Below are 14,999 nucleotides of genomic sequence, written 5' to 3' on the forward strand. Positions count from 1 at the left end.
GCAAACTGATATTTGATATTAAACTACCAGACTCCAAGAAAATGGTTAGGAAACCCTACCAACAACAGCAACTAAATTAACATCTGACAAAATGATGACATTTTCTAAATATAATTTAAAAGCATATAAATGGTCAAATTGATATTAAAAGCCATTAGAGTACTGCCTTTATTTTAATGGAGTAGAAAGGTAGGTGGTTGTAGTCCAGTTTGAATCCTTATGAGGAAAACTTCAAAAGCATCAGAGCTTTCTTTTTTCTTCTTTGCCAGTCCTTTAACGGTCATTGATGGTAACTTTACATTTTGTTTCATTGCAAAATAAATTTTGTTTCCAGTTTTGCTACTCCCCACAGCAAATCAGTCGATGTAAAGATGAGCCTGACTCCAAAAACCTGAGGTGGTGAAATCTTGGCCTGATTGAAGGCAATTACAAAATTCTCATGGACTTTATTGAGCAAAAGATTTCACTTCTTGACTTCAGTAATAAGCTGGTCCAGATTCTCTCAGTTAAACCAATGGAATTTCACTGATTATAATTGATATGTACAAGGATATGAGGATAGAAGACATAATGGACCATAATCCTCCTTGCTGTAAGTGTATTAACTTCAATAGAGTCCTATCAGTGATGAATTTGTTCCATCATGCAGAAGCATGGCAACTGGCTATGTAACTAGTGGGCTGTATAGTGTTAAGTGATGACATCATTAGTAACAGCTGAAAAATGGTGTAAGTCAGCTGCTTAGAAACTGGTGTGCTTAAAATGCTGGTTTACAGATAGCTCTGCAACTGTGGGGGGAGGGAGGCAGGCGATGAAACATGAGTTGTTTGTGCCTGTTTCAGACTCCTTTGATCCTGTAGTTTAGGGTGTGTTTGTTTAAAAAAGAAAATCTGAACTTTTCTTTTGATTGAAAACCAAAATGGGGCCAGTCTCATGCCTGGTGTAACTCTAATAGAATCACCCTAGTGACTGCTATTTTTGAACAAGGGCTTAAGTAATTTCTGGTGCTGTGTCTTCCTTGAAGTCTTTCTGAATACATCTGAAATTCTAGGCTACCATAAACTAACCATTATTAGAAGTTGTAGATGCAGTCTGTGAGAAAGTAAAATAGGTAGCAGTCATATTTGGTACACAAGCGTTTACTAAAATATAAAGGTAGAGTTTGAGTTAAGGATGCAGTTTTCTAAGGAACATTAAAAAATAGGATAGAATGAAGGTGCTAGCTCTGCATTGGTCAGGATAGGAGATATGTATGGAGCTGATATGAAGAACTGTGTGAAAGATGCAGCGAGGAGACTGTCAATATTAAGAATTTTGGAAAATGTCCCATGCCTTAATTCAAAAATAATTTGACGTGTTTCCCACATAGATGCCACAGTATAAAGTGCAAACTCTATCTCTAGTGTTTTGTGAATGGTGAATTTCAGAAGGGGTTATTTAACAACAGCATAACAATGTATTACACAACAGGCTTTAAATAAATAAAATAAAACCCCCTAAATCTTCCAATTTAAAGGAAAACTCTTTAACTCATACTGCTTTCAAAACCATTTTCCCCCAAAGGAACGTAATGTGTAGTCTATCATGAAAAAATGATTCATATAAATACGTTTTAGGGGTTTAATCAATAAGGTTGGTATGTAGGATTTGACATACCGCACGACAGTAGAACATTGTAAAACCAAATCACCTTCTCTTATCTGTATGCTGCATCAAATTAGACAGCTAAAAAGACTCCTCTTTCCAAGACTTTTAAAGTGAGTTATTTGGTGTTTTAATATTGTAACTTTTTTAAATGCAATTTTATAAAATACATATAATTCTTTGGGGGAGAAATAGATCTCAGTACAGTTCTTTGGAAAAATGAATCTGTATTCACTAACCTTTCCAAAGAATTTTTCAGTCTAGCAACTTTTCAAGCAATAAATCACCATTACTTTATATTATTTTATACAGAGAGATAACATATGCTCTGGCTGATCGACAACTTTCTTATTCAGCCTTTGACATCAATTATCTATTATCTATTCTTCTGTCAATATCTGCTGTCTGAATCTCATACAAAAGAATTATCCCTTTGGAGAGGTGAAAGTGCCTTCACTCACGGCAGCATACCCAACATTTGAATTACTATGTTTGTTCAGTGTTTAATAGGATTGGGCAAACATTTTAATCAGTACAAAGCCACCCCAAATTTGTTGGGGTTAATGATTTTTTCAAGTCAAAACCTGAACTTCATTCCTGTTCTGAAGCTTTCATTAGAATCATTGTGCAGCAGTACTTTACTACATCACAACCATCCCAATCCACCATGGTTCATGGGGAATGACTGGGAAAATAGGACGGCTGAAATTCCCTTGTGTTTCCATAATTTCCTGCTGCTATGATGATGCCTTGGAGACACAGGTACCTGAACATGAGTTAAAGAAGACTTCAGATTCCTGTAGTTCCTGCCTCTGGTTGGCTTGTTGTTAAAAAGAGCATTAAGGTGACTAAAAGATTTAGGTGTACCAGGGGATGGGTGCATGTCTGTATCTTGTACAGGGCTGAGCAGGCTGTAGGTGCTTAATAAAGAATATATAAACATTTGTCACGGGCCAACTTGCTTTTTGGTATTTACAGTCACCACTCAGCCATTTTTTCCCTAAAATGTTTTATAGGGGTTTTATGAGTTTCTCTCGTCCCTGAAGATCCATCTAACCCAGTATCCTGTCTTCTGACAATGGCCAATGCTAAGTTCCCGCAGGGAGAACGAACAGAACAGAGAATCATCATCTTGTGATCCCTCCTCTGTTGCCCATTCCCAGCTTCTGACAAATAGAGGCTAGGGACACTGCTCTTACTCATCCTGGCTAATAGCTATTAATCCTCCATGAATTTATCTAGTTCATTTTTGAACCCTGTTAAAGTCCTGACCTTCACAACATCCTCTGGCAGGGAGTTCCACAGGTTAACTGTGCATTGTGTAAAGTAGTACTTCTTTTTGTTTGTTTTAAACCTGCAACTATTAACTTTGGTGGAATTTATGGGAATTCGGGTGGCTCGTTCATTCTCTTTAACCCCACACCTGAGGCTGACCTGCACTTTGTAGGTTGCTTTCAGAGCATGGAAGAGTTATGGTGTAACAATTCTGCAGAATGGCCATTCCCATGTCTGGTTCTCAGGACCAGTCAGCCTTCTCTCCAGCCAGGCTCTCATGATAGTCATTCAGGATTTCATTGTTTCTAGGACAGATTAGTACAATTTGCTGCCACTTGTAGTGACAAGTAATAACCCACAAAGGTTTGTAAAGAACAAATCACATTCAAACTAAAGTCTTGTCTTCTCTACCACGTTGTGCCACCAAAAACTGCCTTTTGTTGACAAAACCAGGGCTTGATAAACGGCGGTGAAAATCACTCGCCAGCCCCGTACTGTGCATGCACAAGAGCCGCATTGCGCATGCGCGCACCACGAATGAATGGGGCGTGTGGCTGAAATCTACTCACCATGGGCGAGTAGATTGTATAGTTTGTCAAGCCCTGGAGAAAACAGTGAGAGTGTGACTTTTGTGGGGAAAAACATCCAGTTTGGGGGACAAAAAAACCCTGCAAGAGATTTTTATCTTTTCACCCCCGCTTATTGTCAACAAAGAGCCAGTGTGGACTCTGCTGTTTGTTTTGTCAAGAGAACTGGCTTCTGCCAGTATCCCCCAATGCCTTCCCTGAGGGCTGTGCTCAGTTTTTGGTGATCTCTGCTGCCCTGCAGGCATGTGTCCATCCCCTTTCAAAGCTCCAGGAAATATCTGACAGCTGAGTGAACTGCTTCTTTTGGGGAACAATGACAAATCACTGAAATGTTCCTTCCTGTTCTGCCCAGCACTAGAAACAGTGGCAGGCAGACTGCTGCTGCAGGGGAAGGGCTAGGGAGACTTCTGTGCCGCTTTGACATTTGTCAGCACAGAGAGCTCACAAAGTAGCTCTGCCTTCCCACAACACTGCACTGTGGGATACTTAACCACATTGCTCTGCTCTGTCAACAGAGTGCTAGCAATGTGGCTATGAAATGTCCATAATGGAAGGCAGAAAAACTGGTCTGACCAGTGGTCACTTTTGGCAACTTTGGCATGTCAATAGCACTTCTTTTGCCAAACCTTTCTAGTGTAGACATAACCTAACCTAATTTCCTTCTTCAACAGGGTTACTAGTAGGGCTGTAAGCAACCAGTTGACTCCCCGATAAGCATATGCTTATCGTAAAGTCAAGTAGTGACTCAACTAGTCAGTTCCTTTCCCCACCCCCACCCGCCCCATCTTGCTGCCTTTAGCAGTGAGAAGCATCAAGGAGGGAGAGCAGGAGCCGATGCTGAGGTGAGCCAGCTTAAAAGTCGACTCCCTCCAACACTGTCTGGGAGGGCAGAGGAGGCACAGGCATAGTGGGGGGCGGGCGGGGGAGGAGGGATGGGAGTGAGCAGGGAATCAACTGGCCCAGCTCGCTCCTGGTCCCTCATGCTGCGCTTCTGTTTTTTAAATGTATTAAGAGCCTGAGGGAAGCTAACCCCACTGCAGCTCTGCAGTTTTCCACCCTTATCAATTAATTGAGTAGTTGATGGAATTTCCATCGACTGCTCGATTAACTAATTATCCGCAATTTAACATCCCTAATTACTAGTCTAATGGATGGGGAGAAACAGCAGATGTGATATATATCTTGCTTTTAGTGGGGCTTTTGATACAGTCCTAAAGACATTCTCATCGGCATACTAGGGAATAGTGATCTAGAAGTAATTACTATAAGGTGGGTTCACAACTGGTTGAAAACGTGTACTGAAGGAGCAATTGTCAAAGATTTGTTGGGAGCACATATCTAATTGGTCCTGCAGGGATCCGTTCTGGATCCAGTCCTAGTCAATATTTTCATAATGATTTGGTTAATGGAGCAGAGAATATGCTCATAAAATTTGAACGTGACACCAAACTGGGAGGGGTTGCAAGCATTTTGAAGGACATAATTAGACTTCAGAGTGATTTGATAAACTGGAGAATCAGTATGAAATCAACAAGATGAAATTCAGTGAAGAGAAGCAAAATACTATGTCCAAGATGGAAACATGATATACACAAATAGCCCTTCTCTAATCCACACTGGTTGCTGGTAAACCAGAGATTTAATGCAACACCTTGCTCATGATTTATAGTACCTCTTAAGGTCTAGAACTTGGGTACTTCTGTGTTTTTCCAGAGCAGTTAAGTTGTTTCTGCCTTAAAGTCCTACTAGAATGGGTCAACACATTTCTCAATTCAAGGACTCTCTTTCATCCTTTTCCCATATATGTCTGCCAGAATCCCTCTGTAACTCTCTTCAGGGGTCCAGTAAAGGCTTTCAATTCCGGATCTTTCTATTTTTATGAAACTTTTTCTTTTTCCATTTTCTTTCCTTTGACAGATTGGCTGAGGTATATATTTATAGGAAAGTGGTCTAGATCTATTACACTTACGGTAGTAACTTGTATACAGAATTTCAAACACCTCATAATGGGAAGCTGTATAAATAGGAAGTGTTTCTACAGAAAACACTTTTACTAACTGAGTAATCATAGGATGGACTGAAATGACTTTGAGGAAGCAATTTATGTCCATTGAGTAAACTAATATGAATGTGACTAATTGCATTATTACCTAATCTTCAGAAGAATCATTCTACTCTCTGGATAATTAATAATATTATGCAACAGACACTGATTTTCTAAGGTGATGTGGGGCTCCTACTCACCTTGGAAGGTTAAATATATCTAAATTCCTATTTTTGCAGCTTTCTAAGAAGCTTTTTCCCTAAATTTAAAAGGAAGAAAAAATGTTAGTTTTGATCACCTGAAACTGGGCTAAAAAGTGCTCAAGAAATTCAGGCTCATGCTTAGCTTTGTCATATGAACTAAAAATCTCCCGGAAATGCATAATTAATGGAAAAAATTAAAAAACAACAAATAGTCTGGTAGCTCTTTAAAGACTAACAGAACATGTAGATGGAATCATGAGCTTTCAGTGGGCTGTGCCCACAAAAACTTGTAGATGATATCATGAGTTTTTGTGGGCACAGCCCCCTGAAAGCTCATGATACCATCTACATGCTTTGTTAGTCTTTAAAGTGCTACCAGACTATCTGTTGTTTCTAAAGTTTTTCCTGTTACAGACTAATTTGGCTACTCCTTTGAAACAATTAATGGAGGCAGCATTCCTTATGGCTTTTTCTACAAAATGACATTATTCTGGGTCAGAGTGTTCCAGCTTTGTCATTCTGTGTCACAATAACAATGTTTTTAAGATATAATTTAATCATAGTTTTCTCTAGTGTCATCGCATCCATTTTTTATTCCAGCATAGATATTTGAACACAGTGACAGGCTTTCCTCAGCCCATGAGTAGACAAATCAGCCACTTGGATTCTGCATCAATATCTTATAATGAACTAAGTAAAAAGTGAGCTTATAGTCAGAAGTCTGGACCCAGTACCATGCCAAATACAACATCGTTTTCTACCAATCTTTTAAAGAAATGCTGTTCCAATTTACAATGGTTCCACTGAACACGTAAGTATGTTTCAAAATGAACTTGGTGCTCATGAAAACTACCAGATTTGACAGCCCTCGAGACTAAGCACCTCAGTTTTCCACCATGTGAGTTTAAATTTGGGGCAGCTGAAAAGAGCAGAAGAAGGATGGTTCTAAATCACTGTTTCATCACCCTGACCCTAAGCTGTATACACCAGCCTCTTTGCTCTTGTGGAATTGCTGGACTGCCTGAGGATCAGGCAGTTTTCTGTAAACTTTTCTCCCCCTCTCTCCCTGGCATGACCCATATCCAAGGAGCAGGAAGCAGGTGGCTTAGAGCTATGTATACTGCCCGGAGGCCACCTAAAGATTGACCTATGTCAAAAGAAAATCCTTGGCTCTCCCTTTAAGGCAGCCAGAACCAGGACCTATGATCAAGCTCTGACGTCCCTGTTTATCCAGCAACAGATGCAACACTAGCAGCAAGTGTGTCCAGACCTGGACATGTCTAACAGATGGTGAAGGTCAGTCTCCATGCCAGTTCAATGCCTGTCTTCTCCACAGATATTAATCAGAGGGCCCATTTAGTACCAACATTGGCAGATTTGAGGGGGAGGGGTTAATAATATGAATACCTGTCCACTAAGAATTGGACTGTGACAATCAGTGTTCATTTCACATGGGCCACAAAATAGCTACTTTTCTCCACTGTCCTGGACTGCATTCAAATCAGGGATCTAGCTGCAAAGGCATTACCAGTACTTTAAGCCAACCTGCTCCTCAGACATGCAGGCTGTGTCTAGACTGGCCAGTTTTTCCGGAAAATCAGCCGCTTTTCCGGAAAAACTTGCCAGCTGTCTACACTGGCCACTTGAATTTCCGCAAAAGCACTGATTTCCTACTCTAAGAAATCAGTGCTTTTTGCGGAAATACTTTGCTGCTCCCGTTTGGGCAAAAGTCTTTTTCCGAAAGACTTTTGCGCAAAAGGGCCAGTGTAGACAGCAGAGATTTCTTTTCCGCAAAAAAGCCCCAATCGCGAAAATGGCGATTGGGGCTTTTTTGCGAAAAGCGCGTCTAGATTGGCCACAGACACTTTTCCGCAAAAAGTGCTTTTGCGGAAAAGCGTCCTGCCAATCTAGACGCGCTTTTCCAAAAATGCTTTTAACGGAAAACTTTTCCATTAAAAGCATTTCCGGAAAATCATGCCAGTGTAGACGTAGCCGCACGGTCTTCAAGGGAGGGATTGTCTCTTGTCTGTTTATAGACTGTTCACAGTTTTGAGGTGTTCTTCACCTTCATGAGGGCTAGAAACAAAGCCTTTTTTAAATGAAACCTGAGATTCTGGAGCACGTTTCTGAGCTGCATGGCACATTTCACAGACACAGAATCACAGAATATACAGAGGCTTGCTTATAGATACATCTAGATATCATAGAATGAGGCTTGGATTTAAGGAGTTACCAGGAACACCTCGGCCCATGCTTAAGACCGGACTCTGTTTGACTTCTACAGCAGCAGTTAGTTTGAGAAATGAATAGCCTGGAACAGAAGACCATTCATGATATTTGCTCCCAGCTTAGAAATAGCATTGTTAACATGTCTTTAGTTTCCAATCGTTCAGTGAAGGCTCACAAATCAATGGAAACAAAGCCATGGCACATTTCTATAAGAAATAATCCTCAAAAAAATACTTCAATTTGGAGGTTTGTGGAAAACAGGTTGGTGGAAAACAGCATCCATCTCTTCACTTTTTTCCTCTTAAAAAAAATGGGCATGGATGTAATATAAACATTAAGAAAAGCCATAAATAATTTTCACTCTTGGGAGCTAAGGCAGATAGCTCCCCTAAGCATTCCTAGTTAGTGAGTGGAAGGACTGAGAGCCATTTTTGTTCAGAGACCAGATAAATAAAAGTCTATATGCTGTAGGCATGCACCAAGAGTGTATGTATCTATACGCTATGCAGAACTCTGCCATTAGCTAATAATAGCATTAACAGTTCAGAAGTAAAAAAAAAGTCTCTAATACTTAGTCTTAGCAGCTGATAATGTAAAATAGGGTGGCATTTAGAGGCATAGGATGATGCCAGTCTCTGGGGAGAGAAAGGTGTTAACTTCTAATAGCTTTTCAGTAATAGCCAAGCATCTGCAGTCCCCCATAAAAAAGGGTTTTTAAAAATTAATAGAGCTGAATGTGCTTCACACTGAGGAGAATGCCAGATTAATAAGCGCATTAAGGACCGCTTTGGATTGGAAATAATTATGGAAGATGACAAGGAGCAGAGGTGGCATTGGTGGTGCTTTCAGGAATGCATTTTAAAAAGCAGTTTAAAGAGCCTTCAGATGTTGGTATTATCCTGCGTGACCAAATTAAGAGCAAATGAGAAAAGTTTATCTGGCATTTTGGAGTATTGAAAGGGCTTAGTGTTATAAATTATACAGTATGAGGATAGGCAGTGGTGAGTAAATTCATGTTAAACATTATTGGCAGTTTAAATAGCAACTGCTTTATAAGGCACTAAACATTTTAATTTGGAATTAAAAGTATATTCTCTCCTTTCTCTTCCGCCCTCCCCCACCAAAAAAAGTCTTTGACTTCTTTATTTGCCAGCATAACAATTATAAATGCCCTTGATCATGAATAAATGTATGTTGTCCCCAATACTCAATTGTACATATGGCACAATTAGGGCTGAGTTGTACATTTAAAATTGGTTTAAAGCTTTAACACTGAAAACATTGAAAGCCTCAATAACATCTTGATGTTTAGCTGCAGGCTATCCTACACAAATTTAAGGCAATTTCCAATAACTTCTAATGTTTATCAATATTTAATCCTCTTGTTTAAGTCTCTGCTTTCTTTTTTTTTTTTTATCCGTTTTCAGTCATTGCAGCATAGCTAATTGCTGACCATGTTTCTTGAGGACATTAATCCAAACAGAGTCTCAAATTCATTGTTATCACATCTCCAAGTTCTACAGCACATATGGATCTCTGATATGCCAGGGATATTGTATGCACACAGAGGGCAATATCTGTAGTAGTCTTAATGCACATGAGACTCCTGCAAAGATTACCATCCATGAAACGCATTGCTCAGGTCAGGGACCTCGCATAGCAAAAACTGAAAATAAACAGGTGCCATTTCATCTCTCTTTTGCAGCTTGATGCCTTCCTTATCTCCAAAATACTAATTATGAAATTTAAAATAAGCTTTGATATTAGCACAAAACTAAGCTTGCATATCAATGGTTTGAAAAATCTGTATTGTTTTCAAACTGCATTTCAGAATAATTTTTTTCCTGTTAATCCAGAGCTGTATTGCACCTTCCCTCTTTCCCCAAACAGGCCCTATTTTCTTTTACCTGGGGAAATACTTGCTAGAAGTTGCAATAAACACCCTTCATATCCTGTTTTCTAATAATATACCTGCAGAGAAGGGTGGGGAATAAAATTGATATAGCATCTCAGTGAATGGTGGTAGTAAAGGGACAAACACAACTATAACAACATCTACCATTAAACAGTTCTAAGTACTATATATGCAACGTGCTGGAGAGTCATTATTTCCAATCCAACTTCTCAAAGATTTATTTTTCTTTTGAAACAATTTCTGACAGCTTTTGATCTTCTAAACTAAAAAAAAAATCAAAGAAATCTGTTTCTCTGGCGTATTAATAGCAAAGGAATTTCTGCATGCTGCAAAGTAGGAATTGAATATAATAGCATCTCCATTTTATTCATCTTCAAAGAAAACCAAATATATTTTTGAGACTAAAAAATAGGATACCCTACAGATTTTGAAGGGCTGGGATAAACCTCTTTTCACAAGAAAAGATGACAAGAAATTCATCTTGAAGGACACTCACTATGCTGCCGTCCATTTAATACGTTTACAAGCCAACTGTCATGAGGTAATCTGCCTTGTACATCTGAAGCAAAATTATTCTATAATTTGGGGAGGAAGTAGACCTCATATACTTAAGAGATTTCTCTTGCTCACTTGCTCTCTTTCTCTCTCGCTCTCTCTTCTAATTTCTTCAGAGATTGTAACTCTACTAACCAGCAAATATGATGATGCCCTTTGCATGATGGAGTAAAATATATACAATAATTACCTAAATACTGTGAACATATTGAAATCTCACAATGTTTCACACTCTACATTTATAGTCACTACATCTGTATGTCATTTGTGTGTGCAGTGGGTTTAATTTACTACTACATTGCTCCAGTTTTATGCTGTTGCAGCTCACTGGTGTAAATGCAGAATAACACAGGGATGAATCAGGCCAGGTATTTTATAGGCTATGTCTCTATATGCATTCGTATAATATATTAATGAAATACATCTAACAAAATTCTTTAACTCATGTCTGTATTCATATATGAACTCTGCATAAAGATTCTAAAAGTTGGTTAATTCTGTAGAATTCTCCCTTTACAACTGGCTGGTCAATATATTATCTTTGCTTAGCACTATTTTTTTTACTGGGCAGATTTCAGAACATACAGAATATATAATCCTGATCTTAGCTATGACTGCCATGGGAAGTTGCAGTCCTGTGAGTTTTGTGTTACTTATGATGCCTGAGCTTGTCAAGAGGAGGTCATTGGAAGCAATAGCTCAGAAAACGGATGGGCCAGTAAAAATTGATAGGATACGGTAATCCCTGAATATATGTTAAACAAGAAAGAGAGTTTAGATTGTAAAGAGTGAGGGGAGGTTGTACAGTGAAGAAAACATGAACTGACTAGGATAGGCTAGAGAGGATTGGGGGTTGGAAAAATCTACCTGGTTATAAATCCCATGCAATAAAAATGTTGCCTTTCTCTATGTTTGTACAGTACATAGCACAATGGATGTCTTTCCCTCTTTAGGGTCACACCTACAGCATTACAATAAGTCTGAAATAATATCTCAGAAAGAATATTAAGAATAGGTGGAGGCCTTCTTTAAAATTTAGACCCAAATCCAAAGTAAACAACCCCAAATCTGAGGTGCAATCCTTTTTTTAAAAGGCTGGAAATAGGACTGTTATCATGAATGGCTACACTTCCAAGGGGAAAAAATTGCAGAGTGAGTGCCTTAAATTTGGAATGAGGGCCAGTGTATTTATTGGTGATTTCAAGGGACAAGCGAGCAACAAGTTGTTGGTCTTTGTAGATGAAATTTCAATTAGTGGAAAACTCTGAAGGATTGCAAAGAAACTGCAGAAAGATTTAAACATTCTTGAAGGACTACATAGCCAAGTGGCACATACTCACAGTTCAGCTTAGAAATGTGGGTGCTGTAAAACACATCAGCAAAAGCAGTTTAACCTTCCCACATAAGCCCTTGTTAAGTCAGCAAAAGTCTGTTAATTGACTTCAATATTCATTGGATCCAGTCCATTGGATCCGAATTTACTTGAACCTATGAAGGGAAAGTGTTAGGAGAAATCAATGATAGATAGAGCCCTGCACACTTACAAAATTGGTATCTGCATCTCCAAAATTGATCCGCGAATATCCACATCCATGGATGCAGATACCCACCAATATAAATACCCACAAATCTGCAGGATTCTGGATTCAAAATTTGTATCCGCATTCACATTCATAGCCACAAAAATGAGCAGCAGTATCTGCATCCATATCTGCAGATGTGGATACCCACAGATAAAAAGCAGATGTACACAGATTTGTAGGGCTGTATTGCTAGATCAATAAAGCAAGCCATACAGCAGAGAAATCTGCATAGAAGAGCATCTTAAAAAGTAAATAGAATATTTGGGTAGATTAAAAAGAGAGATAGAGAGTAATACAAAAACACAAGGACAGAGCCTGTACTGCAACAAAAGGAAAGTACAGGTGCTCAGCATCTCTCAATATCAGGTCCATACTGACATTCTGCTGAGAAATGCTATGTCTTCCATTTGGACTTTTAAGGTCCAGTTTTGTTTGCTTTAAGAAAAACATAATAGTGACTGAAATGGCACACATAAGGACAACATAGATAGCTAAAGGTACAGGTGGACTAATATACAGAAAGATTTTAAGAATTGGGATTATTTAGCTAGGAGAGAAGAAGAGAGTATAGAAAATTATTGTGGTATTGAAAATTAAGAAGGTTATGTTGAAGTCTGATAGGGTGGTCCTTTAACATCTTGGTTTACAGTATAAGAACAAAGAAACATTTAAAACTAAAGTCTGATATAGTTGGCATTTCCTTTTGTTGTTTCTAATTTATATAGCATAGTCAGCCTGCTGGAATTTGCTGCTGAAAAAGCAAAGTCAATTTTTATTTTTATTTGTAGGGAGAGATAATTTTATTGCTATTAAAAACATATACTATTTTGCAAGCTCAAAGAAAGGGAACCAATTACTGTGCTTTAGGGTACTGCAGATGGCCACAGAGGGCATGTTAATTGAGAATTGGGTTAAATGCATTAATGGTGTTTCGTTTTCCTTTGAAGATCAAGCATCAGATGTTGGCCCCTACTGGAAACAAGTTTTAAAAGGCCAGTTGTCTGCTCTGTTAGGATACATCCAATATTTCTTCAGATGCTAAAATCCTTGAACTGCAAACTTTCTACACTGTCCAAAATAGATTGAACTTAAAAAACAACAAATAGTCTGGTAGCACTTTTAAGACTTACAAAACATGTAGGCGGTATCATGCACTTTCGTGGGCACAGCCCACTTCTTCAGATACCTGTATTCTTAAGATTTACAAATGTATCAACAGACCTATGTGTGTAATAAGTGTAATATTTTTAAGTAGCGCATTAAATTTCTACTTAAAGTGCAAATTCTGCAGAACAAATAGCTGTCTTTATTCTCCCTTTATATCCCATGAATATGTATCAATCTGTATGCATGATTATTAATTAATTAATTGTATGGCATCTAAAATAACATTCTCTACCCCCATATTTGCACCGAAGTAGTTTCCACAATGAATGCACATAATTGCTTGTAGGGAGCTATGCATCTGGCGTTTGTCTACAGTAAAATTGACAGCTCATTTTGAGGGACCTACACCATGCTGGAAAATTCCCTGTTAATTCAGTCTTTTGGAATTTTATAGATCTATTGCGGGCTGCTACATTGTAAATACTTCTTACTAGATCATTCTAACCTGAGCTAAAGGGATAAACTGTTTCTGACAAAACTAATTCTATCCCACCATTGGGACCACCATCATGTCCATTCAGACACACCAGTGTGTTAAATGAATGTGAATGTTCTATGACAGGCAGACATAAGGAGAACTCTTTGAAGAGTCACTTTTCAATAAGTATATGCAATATTTTAAATGCTGGCCAAGACATACAGGCAGGTGGGAAGGAAATTTTTTACATACATTAGAGCAGGACTTCTTGCTTCAGGTCTCTGCCATTGATCTCCTGTAGCTGGGTGATGTCAACCCAGTGACGGGGTGAGTGCATAGGATAGTCTACTAACCAGTGAAAGGCCCAAAAATAGCATTAAAACTCTATGTAAAGGGTCTGAGAAGCAGCATCGGGTGATTCCCCTGCTCACCACAGATACTATCTCCATACCTCTATGCTGAGAGAAGGCTTGTGGGAAGATTATAGGGGGGGGGGGTGGTCAGTGGGTACATGTACAGGATGTATCAACTGAGCCAAAACCCAGAATGACTATAATGCCCTGTGTTCTGTTCTCAGCCCTGCTGTACAAGAGAGCCTGGTTCATTGGAGCTAAGAGTTCCACCCTCAGGCCCACAAAATGTTTCCGCATGGAAAAAAAGCTCTTTTATGGAGGCTTGCTCTGTACTCCAAAGGATTAACCTATCAGGATCTCAATTGATCCAGATAACAAAATAGGTCCTTAATTGACCAGAATATTAAACTGTTAAAATTATACAGTACTTTGGGATCCTCAAATTATAAAACACCAGGTAAGTGAAGTATTATAATTAGAAATGAAATTAAAAGAAAACCTGGGTCTAAACTTAGGGATTTTCCAATATGGATCTGAACTTCCTGTCTGTAGCACATCTCATTTCTCACTCTACTTTCTCTTATTTGTGATTTCCTAAATTAATCCAAACTGACTGAGCATAGGAAGAAACATTTAAATAAGTCCAAAAGTAGTTAAAAAAATCCTTTTTCTTGGCATTTGACTCTTAATATGAAATAAATATCAATTTATGTTGAACCAAACCAGAACATATTTGGTCACATACTACATCTTAATAAATAATGATGGAAATATTATATCCTTCATTTAAAGCAAAGTAGTAAAAAGCGATATTATTCCAAAACCTGAATACTCCTGTAAAAAGGAGATAGGTCATGTAATGAAATTCGCTATCTTGTATTTATTTCAGTCTGATCATTCAGTTCAAGGATGAATGATGATTTAGACACACAGCAGTTTTGCGAGTACTTTTTTTTCTAATTATGTATTTATTACTTATTAATCAGCGCTAAAATTTCGTCTGACATTTAACACAGATGCAAGTTA

General features: G+C 38.4%; 1 long non-coding RNA gene across 1 annotated transcript in view; it reads right to left on the bottom strand.

Annotated features, from left to right (window-relative positions):
- LOC112545835 (uncharacterized) overlaps positions 1-14,999 on the bottom strand; it is a 163,586-nt gene that overhangs the window by 84,962 nt on the left and 63,625 nt on the right. The window lies entirely within an intron of this gene.

This window comes from Pelodiscus sinensis, chromosome 8 (assembly GCF_052426305.1).
Source record: "Pelodiscus sinensis isolate ZL-2025 chromosome 8, ASM5242630v1, whole genome shotgun sequence".
In the NCBI taxonomy this organism is placed as follows: domain Eukaryota; kingdom Metazoa; phylum Chordata; order Testudines; family Trionychidae; genus Pelodiscus; species Pelodiscus sinensis.